General features: G+C 28.7%; 1 protein-coding gene across 1 annotated transcript in view; it reads right to left on the reverse strand.

Annotated features, from left to right (window-relative positions):
* The window catches only part of LOC126735955 (homeotic protein ultrabithorax), a 405,066-nt gene that overhangs the window by 41,464 nt on the left and 350,411 nt on the right, over positions 1 to 13,191 (reverse strand). The window lies entirely within an intron of this gene.

Raw genomic sequence — 13,191 nt, forward strand, 5'->3', positions numbered from 1 at the left:
GATAAATTTTTGATATGATATGTACTTAAATTTATTTTATTAAGCTTATATATTTCCATAGTGCATAAAATATCGATATTTACAATTTAAATTTTTTTAACCTTAAAAAATTATAATATTTTATATTTACTTTTATAAGAGATTTTTTTTCCATTCTAAAAATTCCATGAAAGTGGATTACTGCTCTATAGAGAATGCTCGGACTTAAACTTTACTTAGAAAATATGATTTTTTAAGACATATAAAAAAAAATATTTTTGTCGCACTTTCATTACAAAATTTTTACCTACCGAAAATATGCTAGAAATAGAATATACATAATAATAAAATAACATAAAAAATTTATTAACTTATATTATATAAATAATTTATTAAAAGACAATTAGTACTCAGTTACTTTTCAACAAAAATTAACAATATTTTTTTGATTGGCTATCTTATTATAAATCAATATTAAAAAAAACAATTAAAGTATTTGCATATTGCGTGAGAAATCGATACGTCAAGCTTAAAATTTTTAACTAAAATATGATATGAATAAATGTGAGTCTTATAAGCGAATTGAGGAATTGCAAGGAAATAAATACATTGACCAGCAACTAAAATTAAATCTTGTACTTAATTTTAGTATTGTATTCTTTATTTCTCAGGATTATTTAAAAACAGAGATAACATTTAGGTATTAATATAGTCGTTTAATAATTAAGCCCAAGATCATACTCTTGAGTGACTCATGTAACGGCTAATATTAATTCATGTGAGAGTAGAACAGAAGAGGTTTTGGCTTTATTTAAATGTGATATTAAATATAAGGTTAAATCTGTATCGTATGTTAATAACTATATCTGGTTAATATATTTTGAGTTAGGCATATCAAGTAATTAATATTCTCTATATGTTCTAAGTTATACCATTCACCGCAAAAAGAAGATACAAAATTTGTAAATTTTTTTAACGAATTGGGAGATTTTAATTTCGACATGTTAATATATTTTTAAAGGCAACAATATACCAATGGTTTTCACTAAATAATTAAAACACCCATAAGTATAGCAGCAAGAAGTCAAACCCTAATTTATTATATAGTTAACGATAATAAGGATCTCTAACATAAGATCCATTTGACGCCTAAAATTAGTGATTATTTTATATTATCAATAAACATAAATAAACAAAATGTACAACACATTAAAATAATATTCTAAGGGTCCTTTAAAAACTATAATTGTAATCTGCTTCAGGAATAAATGAAACAAAGACAGCTCATATGTGAATGAACTAGCCAATATAAATATTTGACAATTGTTTTATTAACGTTACTTAAAACTTTATGTGCCTAAGAATTGAGATGGTTCAAATATAAAAATGCATTTATCAAAAATTAATAACTAACAAAATTATAGAGCAAATCGTTAAAAAGATCGACTGTACAAAAGAGCGATCATTATAGACAAAATTAAAGTGAAACAAGGAAAATTTTTTGCGCAAAATATATACACAAATAAATATCATCTAACGAAACTGCTATGGAAAAACCTAAAATCTTTTTATTCGAAAAAAATCAAGTTAACCTAATGAAATAGTTTTTGAGACTGAGACAATCACATGCGAGGCTAATAATATATCGTTGATAGCATAGATAAAATCTAACAAAGAAAATACCCTTCTTAGGATTTTCACTGATTTATGGAAATTGTCTACTATATTCCTGTACTCAAAGTAGAAAATAGAAAATCTCATATTAAATTCCAACCGATTAACACAGTGCCTGTTTACAAAAAGCTCAGGTCAGGTTTTCGCGAGAATCACTCATGTAAGTCCGTTAATGTTAGTATCTGTAATAATTTTCTTAATGACATTGATTCTGATAATTTACTTCTAGTTGCGTTCTTAGATTTTAAGAGACCCTTTGAACACATAGATTTGTTATTCTTACTAAAAAATTGGAGCAATTGGGTTTTAGATATACGCTTCTAAACTGGTTTAAGTCTTATTTACATAATTAATACAGTCCGACGTTTTGTGTTTAAGAGTTGTATATCTAAATATGCTAATATTAAAAATGGTGTGCCTCAAAGTACAGTTTAGGGTCCCTTGTTATTTTTATGATAGATTAATGATATGGAAAAAAATATGTAAATATATAAGTAATAAAAACATACAAAAAATCTATTATACCTCAAGTAAATTTGTGTATTTAAAACTTATTGAACTTAAATAAAACTAAATATAACAAAAGGTATCATTAAAGATTTAGGTTCATATTTCTATTAAATACATGAATAAGTGTATTTTCTTCTTTTTTTTACTTTATGAACGTGTGAGATCGTATTTCCTAAATTAATTTTTACTAATAAGTTTATTTTAAGTAGAGTATAGCCATTTTGCCTTTTATATTTTAGTTTTAATATTATTTAGTTTCATAACTTTAATTCTAAGATAAGTTTGTTTATTTAAACTTTTAACTATTTACTTTTTTAACCTTTGTTTACATTTTATCTGTACTAACATATTAATATTTTTACATTAACTCTGGCCACATTTTATTTATTATTTATATTTTAGACCTAGTTTAAATTTTGTTTGTATTATATTGACAATTATGTTCTTTTTTTTAAATTTTTTCTTAAACACCAACCATAGTTATTTGTTTCAAAGTATGTATCTATCCTTCAAGGCTTATTTATCGTACTTTTAAATTTTTAAGTTTTTTTTTCGTGTAGGATTAAGTAAATAAGGTGTAATACTCTTGTAGCCCTTATATCCTAAATAAACACATTATTATTTTTTTTAATTTTCATACGTCTAGACAGTTTTTTTCAATTAAATCAAGAGTTAATTTGTTTTAAAAAGAAAAGTACATCATCAACTTCCTTTTCAAGAAAACTTCCTAACAAGGTGTCACAATTAGCATTATCCCATTTAAAAAAATTAAGTACGGTTAAGAGTCATCTTTGCAGAGGGGTCGAAAAAAAAATTGATTCTTAAAAGCGCTAAATTAGCAATAAAATAGCAAATTTATTCCAGTTAGAGTCCCCACCCTGCATATTTCATTTATTTATATTATTTTTTTTTCCATTTTAGGAATTCTAATTGAATTAAAGACTCACGAATATAGACTGTACTTAGCAAAAACGAGCATCCAAGACATATAAAAAAAGAGATTTCGCTTTCGTCGCATTTTCGTCACACAATTTGCGTCGCAAAATGCGCGAAATTTTCGCACGCCAACATATTTCACGGACGCCACGAATATGTAGACGTTACATCATTTGTAAGACGGTGAGGGATCGCCTCCCGTAAATTCCCGCCGGGACATACCAACTTAACATGAAATTAAACTACACTTTAAAGAAAGCCAATTAGAAGTGGCAAGAACAAGATTTATCGCCATGGCAACGGGGTGGCTGTCTCCCGGTGAAGAATTGCCGGTCACATGGCCTTCCGAGGGATGCTCGAGGCGAAGTGGTGGGGAACGGGATCAGGGGGTTGCAAAGGGGGTGAGCGGGGCGCAGGGACGTAGCTCGAGGTAAGGAAGACAGATGCCTGAATTTAAAATAACGTTCTCAGGTAATTTGGAAGGGAGAGAGCGGGCAGACATTATGTGGCTCCCTGGCCGATTAGTTTGCAGTTTGTAAAGGTTTTATGGGTAGAACGCAATCATTCAGGCCCAAAAATATTTTTTCCAGTATTTTTAAATTATTGGTAAAATAAAGATTCGTTTGGTTTTATTCCTTATTTATGTAAGTAAACTCTCTAATACTCCATATTATCAGAAGAGGACCATTTAGATAAAATATTTTACAAATTATTTTCTTTTCTAAACTCTACCATAAACATTAGGTCCCACAAAAACCAATTGAGCTAATATTTTCAAGTTTTTTTCATTTGTCGGAAAAAACTATATATCTCTAAGCCTGTATTACTTAAATTTTTTATACCAGTAATAGAATTATTTTTCTTTTTTTCTTTGTTATTATACATAACTTTAATGCATATTTTCAATTTACTATATTAACTAGTTGAGAGCTATATATTGTTTTTAGTAATTATTTTCTGTTTTTTAAACTTTAATATGTTAATTTGCTTAAAAGAAATAATTCCCAAATTCCACTGAATTTCATCAAAGTAATAAATGACTTAAATATTGTGGAACGAAAATGGAGTTAAATGAATGGATAAAAATAATTAAAATTTGCTATAACAATTTTTAAATCATTAACTAATATACATAACTTTTACTAGGAAATGTATTTTTTCTCGGTTAATAAGAATTCCAGGTTATCTTTTAATTTTGGTGTTTGTTAAGTTTAAACTTGATAAAATTCTTTATATTTTGAAATCCCTTTAAATACATATATATACAGGATGTTCCACTAAGCCTAGATCGCGACTATATCTCGGGATTTGTCAATCTGATATTATTGGATTTTTTTTTTGGCATTCTAAAAGTGGCCAAAAGAAAATGGTGCTAATTAAAAAGCTGGTAATTAGTTTTTAGTTTAAAAATTGACCACTAGGGGGCATAGCTAAAAGGCTAATAATTCAATTCTAATTTTCTGTAGAAAATGTCAGCTTAAGCTTGCCTTTTTTAAATATAATTAAAAACCTTAACGTAATATTTCTCCTCATTTTTGTTCAAGACTTATTAACGCACCGACTTTTATAAAGTAAAGGAGGGTCAGAAAGTGTAACTGTTTAAATAGCTATAACTTCTTAAAAACTGACTCAATTTTGTTCAATTTATGCTTGTTTAAAAGTGAAATATAAGTACTTTTAAGTACCGTACTTACGTAGCACCCGAAAGTTTTTAGTAAAATTAGTAGGAAGCGTCATTTGAATTAGAAACTCTTACTTTGATTTTTCCACAAAAATTTAAATAGGAATGTATAATTTTGATAGCATAATCAAAGAGTGGATTAAATTTTCTAAAAAAAACTCAAACACGCAGTCAGATATTTTTTCTGCTTCTCAAATTATTACCAAAATAAGAATTTTTGACGCTTATAATAAAATTATAATATTATAACCTTTAATACGGGTATGTCACTTGGCGTTATTAATGATTGGGTTTATTTTGCTTATTTAACACCTCCCCTCACAGTTCATTTAGCCTTCGGATTACGGTATTATAATAAACAAATAATTTATGTGAACCATCACAGTCCTAATCTACTTAGAATACTGTAAGGTAAATATAGATGGCCAGAGCAAATCATCGGTAGGTTTCCATGAAGATAAAAATTTGAAATATTTTTTTTTTTGACATTTTACATCTTTAATTAGTTTTATTTGCCTTTGTTATTGTATATTTGAGGTACATTTTTATAGCTAAAATGACCTACACCAGAGCCGAGGCCCATGACATGTTCGCCGTATATTTTCAGTATTTTAAAAATGCTTCTATTGGGACACGTAGGCATTTTAACAAAAAAGTATTTCGACGATTGACAATACATTAAATTTAAAAACAACGGAAAGTGTATATCCCCTGTATGTTCCACTTAGAAGGCGTCCTATGAAAAACCTTAAAGGTAATTTTATAATCGTGCATAGGTTGAAACTTAGCGCATTTTAAGCTTTAGTAGAACTTTCACTTCATCTAGGAATTAGTCATCCTTCAGTATTCCGAATTTTAAAAGACTTTAAACTTCATGTATTCTTGCACCAAGCTCTATCAAGAAATAATTTTGCCTCGACTATTGTTAGTGGCTTCGAGAAATATGCAACAAAAATCCCCAGTTCCTCGTTAGAATGTTATGGACTGATGAAGCTAGTTTTTCTCGTCGCATGTATTATTGGTCCCGAAAATCCCTTACAGGATGTGGAAAGTAGATTACCAAAATAGGTGGAGTTTAAATGTGTTTAAAAGGAGTTTTAATGCGGAGTTTAGGGAAATAAAATTAGTGCCAAATATGTGAAATCAACGTAATGATTGTATATTGTTCTTGAAGAGCGCGTGATCTTCTAAGTCACATTTACTTAGATCGCTGGATTGGAAGGGGTAGTTTGTTTCATGGCCAAGCGGGAATTGTATCTGATGTTATCGTTTGTCGGTAAAATATTTAGAACTTTATTTTACAAAATGGTTGATACTATGAACATTTGCAAAATTTGTTTTTCGTTAAAGTTTTTGTTTTTTGATTTTAATTGGTTGGCCCTTAAATATACTTTAAATTTTTTAGGATTTTATTTAAATTAATTTATATTTTTATTATAATAACTTTTTAACCTTTAACTCTTTTATTATAATGACTTTGAAATTTTGTTATTTTTATGTAATTAAAATTATTTTAGTACAAATAGAAAATATATTTTCATTATTTCAATTTTTCTGAAACAGACCAATAAATAACATATAGAATGAACCTTGAATTTCCCTCAAGATTCAAATAAAATATAGGTTGTTTCTTATAAAACCAAGGAAAATTAAATTACATAATATTTATTTAATCAAAAGCAGTTACTATGGTAATTAAAGTAGAAAGTATCTTTGACAATATATCATGATTCTAGGATCTTAATTATTAATTTTTTTATTTATTATATAGATATGTGAACAATTTGGAAAAAATTAATCCAATAGTAATTAATCATTTATGATGATAATAAAAACTAAGGCTTATACAGATTTCAAATTGATTTCAGATAAGATTGAATATTAAAAAAAAAAATAGTTAAAATATAGGTTCTTTTAAAATATATAGAGATATTTCAATCCGAGCCATAATATCAATTAGACATTTAGATAATCTAATTGATATAATGATTACTCAGCTTTATATGCTCCTAATTAAGGAGTAAGATAAGTGATATAATAAATTGCTCCTTAATAAAATTTCTATAAAAATTTGTATTAAATATTTAAAAAAAAATTCCTTTAGAACAATTTTATAAACTTACGAAGGTATTTGAAATATAAAAGATTTATTTTTATAAATTACTTATTAATCTATACCATAAAAAATCTTGGTTAAATATGTAAATAATATTTACCCCATTTGAGCACAAACTAGAAATGTAATATCAAGAAGTGAAAAAAAAAAGCTGAAATATTTTAAGTAATCTATTTTTAAAATTTTTAGTTTTGTTCCTGATACTATCACAGTGAGAATAAACCAAACAAAAATCGTATCTAATAGTGGTATGAAGTCGGTGTGGGAATTGTAAGAACTGCAAATTTATATATACAAGTGCTATTTTAGAAATGTTGTGATTTGAACTCGATGTGTACGCAAGCTTCGTGGATTAGCAAAAAGCATTTGACCAATCTCAGCATGGAAAACTAGAAAAGATTCTTAGAACCTAGATTAGAACTTTTATTGGGGTCAAATAGCAAATATACGAATAGAAGCCAAAGATAGCAGATGTTAGATGTTATTGAAATACAATGAAGAGTACGACTAGGGTATATCCCTTTACCTATATTAATGAACCTATATTTAGAACAGATATTTGAGGAGGCCATAGATGACATATAACCATAAATGGTCAACGATTGAACAATATAAGGTAAGCAGACGTTACCGTTGTATTTGCTGACAATATTGAAAGCCTTCAAGAACTCATGACAAGGGTCCAAGGTACCAGTGAAAAATATGGTATAACGTTGAAAATAGATAAGATTAAATTGATGATAATCCGGAAAGGAACCGTGCCAACTTACTATTAGAAACCAGCAAATTAAAAAAGTTAACATTCATACATTATAAAAATTAAAGATTGGGACCATCATAGTGAAATTAAATGCCAAATTGAAAAATCCCAAGTGACGTTTTTAAAAATGTCAACCCTTTTTTAAAAGCCACAACGTTAATCTAACAACAGTAAGAATGCCTCGCTATTAGGAGTTTCTAGTGTTTCTTTATGGAGCAGAATAATGGACATACACTTAATACTCCAAATACTCCTCAGAAAAGCTCGAGACATTGAAGATGTGGCTATATCGCCAAATACTTTAAATACCTTGGACAGTGCACGTCACAAATATTAGTGTGAGTGCTCAAGCAGATGAGATATAGAGGTTATAGAGAATTTGCCATAAAGGAGACCTGGGAGGAGAAGAATCTCTTGGTTTTAGAATTTGGGCTGCAAAGGTTCAAACTGCCATGATTATCACTAAAATCCGTATACGGATGAGGACTTAAAGAAGAAGAAAAACATTTTTCAAAGAGTATTGGTATAAAATTAAATCAAATATAAATATAAACGAACTTGTATATGAATGAACAAAGTTTTGAAATATGAAAATTGTTTAAAATCTTGAAAACATAGATTAAGACAAAGCTCCCAATATTCAGAAACTGTCAGTTATATATTGCTAATTCTGTAATTATTTCTTAATTACTGATAATAATGTTGTTTACTTTAGCAGTCTTAGAGATTTTTAATTATTAATATTTGAACCGCTTCGTAATAAAATATGTATATTAAAAAAAATGCGCAACTAAAAACGCCAATCGACATGTCCGAATATTCTCTTGAACACACTCGTTATTATTCAATTTATGTATTATAGATGCACTGCGAAATGCAATTTTATTTATTATTATTAAAAAATAAATCAATTATGAACACCCCGTACACGTATAATAATTTTGTTAACAGGACATTGTACACTAAATTAATGCAAGTGAATTATGCATAGCGGCCCGGTCATCCTGAAATATGGTGATCCGGGAAAATTTCTCGCATTTTCAAACACTGGCCGCGCTGCTGTGTCTGGCTGCGGTGAAAATTTGTTACGGAAGGGAAATTTGTTACGCCCCGGCCAGACTTTATAATTTTGGTAAATTGTGTGACTGATAATAAATGCAACAGCAAATTTGCGGCGTTCCTGCATGATGTCTATTACCTTGTTGACGCGGGCATTATTCATTAAAGTTTAATAGAGAAAAACGAATGTTGACTTAATAAGTTACTTATTCAAGATTGATGATAAAACTTTAACATACCGACTATTTTTAGATCTATTATCTAATTTAATTTAAAACACCATATTTGTTAAGCAGCTATAAGGTGCATTTATTTTTAGTAATTAGTCAAAGATTAAAACTGACAGTTCTTTTATTTTGAGGAAATTAGTAAATAAATATAGCCTAATTCTAAAGATTTTTTTACTTTGTTCTCCTTACAGCCTCCAAATTATTAAAATACTTACATCAAAAAACAATAAAAAATCTATTATAATAACAAAATTATGTCAATTAGATTTTGAAGAAAATAATGAATAATTTCGACTTATAAGTTGATATTTTTAACTAGTCAAGTACGATTGATTTTCTTCCTATATTTTTAATTGTAATTATTTACAGACATTTAAATAATTTTTATTTTTTGAATTTTTGCAATATCTTAGAATATTTTATAAACGCCATCTTCAAATGGGATTCCAGTATTTAATTTATTTTGTATGACATTTAAAATCATTAAGTATATCATGTGAAACTTTTTAGGACTCCCAACCAAAAATTACAATTTTTTTGCGAGTATTTTAAAATAAGGTAATTAATGCATAACTTAATTGGATACGATCCTTTAAATTTAATGTAAAATGTTATAAAGCTACTTTAAAATTCAGACCATATTATAAAAATTAATAGTTAAAGGTACTGAAATACAAATATTATTATTAGAATTTTAAAGCCAACGTTGATATTGGAAAGATTTAGTTTTTAACTAAAATTTTTTCCATTATGTTTAAAATCTTAACTATATATTTACATTTTTGTGATGTTCTATACTCAAAGCAAAATTACTCGTTATATGTCAAAAAAGCAAGTTAAAATTGTTAATGTTAAGAAATAATCCCTAGACGGGGTCTTGTAAATTTATTATTAATTTAATAAGTTCTTTTAAAAATTTAAAATAAACATAAGAAATATTTAGGGCACTCTAAAGGTGATTATATTTAATAATAAAAGGAATCTTAAGTTCTAACATATGAAAAACAAAACAAATAACCTGTTTTGTTTGTTGAAGTAATATTGGGAAATCTTGCATACTTTGTAGCACGAGTTAAAGTTTCACAGATATAATAATAATAAGCAATATTCATTTAATTATTTCTTTATAGTTATTTCTTACTAGCTACAATATAGCAATAAACATTGATGGAAAAAAAATTAACTCCTATATTAAATCTTCCCCAAAATTCGACTAAAACTCTCCGAAATTCGTCAGGCCAAATCGCTTTGCCTGAATCCAGAACATCGAACCCCGTGTTAGCAAGGACTCATTCACTCCAGATCCTTAATCATGCTACCTCACTAATGTCTAATGGAAAGTGGTAAGCAAAATCTAATAAAACCAACCTTTAAACACAAATAATTAGGACAAACGTTTTTGCTTACATCAGTCGTTTATAATTACTTATAATAAAAAAGAAAAATATAAATATATTTACATACTTTCCCATTTATTAGCCATTCAGATTTTTTTTTTAATTTGCGTTTCTGGTTGTATGTTCTTTGGGTAATAAATTGTATATTTTTTTCCCTATATATATAGATATGCATTGTCTTTTGCGGGCTTCCACTCTAGAAATAAGAACATGTCATTTTGACGAAATTAGTAGTGAACATCCGCTTGATTCAGATTATCAAAACGAGTTCATGGTAATACTGAGAATGTGAATAAAAATGTCGTAAAGGGAAAAATATTAGTTCTCTTAAGAAGCTATTCTAAGAGTTTAAGGATAAAGTTACATGTCACTTAGAATGGATTATTTTATTTATTCACTTTTGAAAAACTTCTAGTCAGTCAATAGTATATTTATATGTCGCTCCTCAAACCGTTATACCATATGTTAACTATGACTGGACAAGTGTAAAGTTGTAAAGTACAGAGTTTTTAAGTTTTTATTTATCAAAATACGTTTAATAGCAATCGTAGTTTCTTAGTTAACTTCGATCTATCTAAGTACTATTTAAAATGGTTGTCAAAAATAGTGTCTAAATAACTTGCGTTACTAGACTTGTCTAATTTCCAAACTTTATTATTTCTACTTGAAAGCAGAACCCTAATTAAATAATTAGGTAGAAGTGCATCACCATATAATGAAAAAGACAAATACATAGTTTTATTCCTACTTGTTAAAAGATTGCTATCAAGCCAAGTAACAATTTTCTCAATATTTGTACTAATATTTGTTCCTGCCTCACCCTGTATTTACCTATATTAAAAGAACAGTTTGCTGTGCCTATGAAACAATGGTTCATTCAACAATATGGGGGATACATTAATATTGGTTTTGTGAATTAATTTAATATTTTTTTTAAACATTTTAAACATATATAAATTATATTTGTAGCACTATAAACGTGATCGTGTTTAATATTTGACGACTCAAAGTCGTAAAGTCAATCTCCAATGAAATAAAACTTAGGAATTAACAATAAATGTTTTATTTTCCATTACTCATACTAATTTTTCAGGAGATCTTCACATATATATTATTGCATCTTAGAAAACAAAAAAACCTTATTTCCTTGCTGACAGGTAGCTCAAGGGTTCATCCAATAAACAACACTAATAATATAATAAGAAAATCTTTAACAAAGCATTAATTTAAAAGTCCCTGAATAAAAAAAAAACGTCTGTATCGTCACGAGTGGAGTAAAAATAGCAACTTATTAAATTTGCATTTGGTGGAATTTGTGTACGAAATGAAGTCAGTTAATCACGGAGCGGAGCTGAGCGGCTGGTTCAGTTTTCTGCCTTCGCCACTCCAGAGCGCTCCGGAGCGCCGCCAGTAAATTATGGCATATTAATCTCTTCGCTGCAGTATTAGTTACGTTAATTATGCCCCGCCATATTGAGAAAGATATACAGGACAGGATTTTAAATGTATAAAAACTTGGTATTGTAAAATTTTTTAGTTTGAAAGTTGCAAACTAGAAATATTAAAAGTATTTTTGGCACGTTGAGTCTTTTTTCTACTTATTATCCGTTTGACACAGAAATTAAACTATAAGTAATAATAAAAAATATATCGTATTAAATGTAGACAACAAATTTTAACTAAAAAGATGCTTTTAAAAATATTTTAAAACTTAGTATTTAGTTAATTTGACAGAAGATTTGGCTTTTTTAATGTATTTTTTCTTTAAATCTTGTTTTTAATATAGAAGTAGTAGCAAGGGTGAGAAAGCTAGAGCTCGGCAAAAATGCCTGAAAGCCCCTTTTTTCTACCCCCAGAATCATCCCTTCTAACGCACGGTCTTTACTGAGTTCTCTTAGCTTGCACATGGTTTTCTCGTTGAAGTGTCATTGCTCCAAAAATTTTTCTTTTAGGGCAAATCCACCAATCGCAAATTCTTAATATGTGGTATGAATTTTTCTCCCTCGTACTGCAATTTGACAAAGCGGACTTTCTCTTATATCAAGAAGGTTTAGATGTCTGTTCGTTATGCCCAGTTAGGATTTCTACTAAGTCTTTGATCCTCTGTCAACTCTTTGTTAGTAATTGCCTGACTTTAAAGTCGGCATGAGCTAGTATTATGTCCTTGGCCTGTATCCATCTTTATGTCCTTCTCCAATTTTTCCTTGTTTGTTTTCAAGTTCATTTATTATTTTCCTTGTTTGTTTCCAGGTTCATTTATTATGTTTGAACAGTTTTTATTTATATAATTAATTATGTTACGCCACTGTTATGTTTAATCGTCATCTATCGTAGATAGACATTGACATTTCGTAGCTTACTACGGCTCGGCACTCGAAGGGAGAAGCGATCGTCGTCACTTCAACAATCTCCACGCGCTCTATGTGTAAGAGTGAAAGAAAACATAATATTGCGTTGTTCACGCGTTCAGCTCAACGGAGCCGTCGCGATTGGGAGGGGTTTCTACCTTTCGATCTCTCTCTGTTACAGTCCACTATAACATAAACTTAACCATCACATTAAAGTTGTAAAATTGAACTTTTTGTGTTTTAATCCACCCGCAAGTAGAAAGATCCTGCCAAGCCTATTTGGAACAAAGGGAATTCTGCATTTTCATATGGTCCTTAAAGCCAGATATTACCCTATTTATCAAGCAAGCCGCTACTTTGTATAACCGAAGCCGACGCCATCGCCACCCGGTGCGTTTTTATACTCGTAAATACGTGTTCTCGAGTACTTGAAGCTAGCCATGCATTAGTGCCAATGGAGTGAACTGGATTTTGTATTGCACATCTACTGCAATGTCAGGT

This window comes from Anthonomus grandis, chromosome 5, assembly GCF_022605725.1.
Source record: "Anthonomus grandis grandis chromosome 5, icAntGran1.3, whole genome shotgun sequence".
Classification (NCBI taxonomy): domain Eukaryota; kingdom Metazoa; phylum Arthropoda; class Insecta; order Coleoptera; family Curculionidae; genus Anthonomus; species Anthonomus grandis.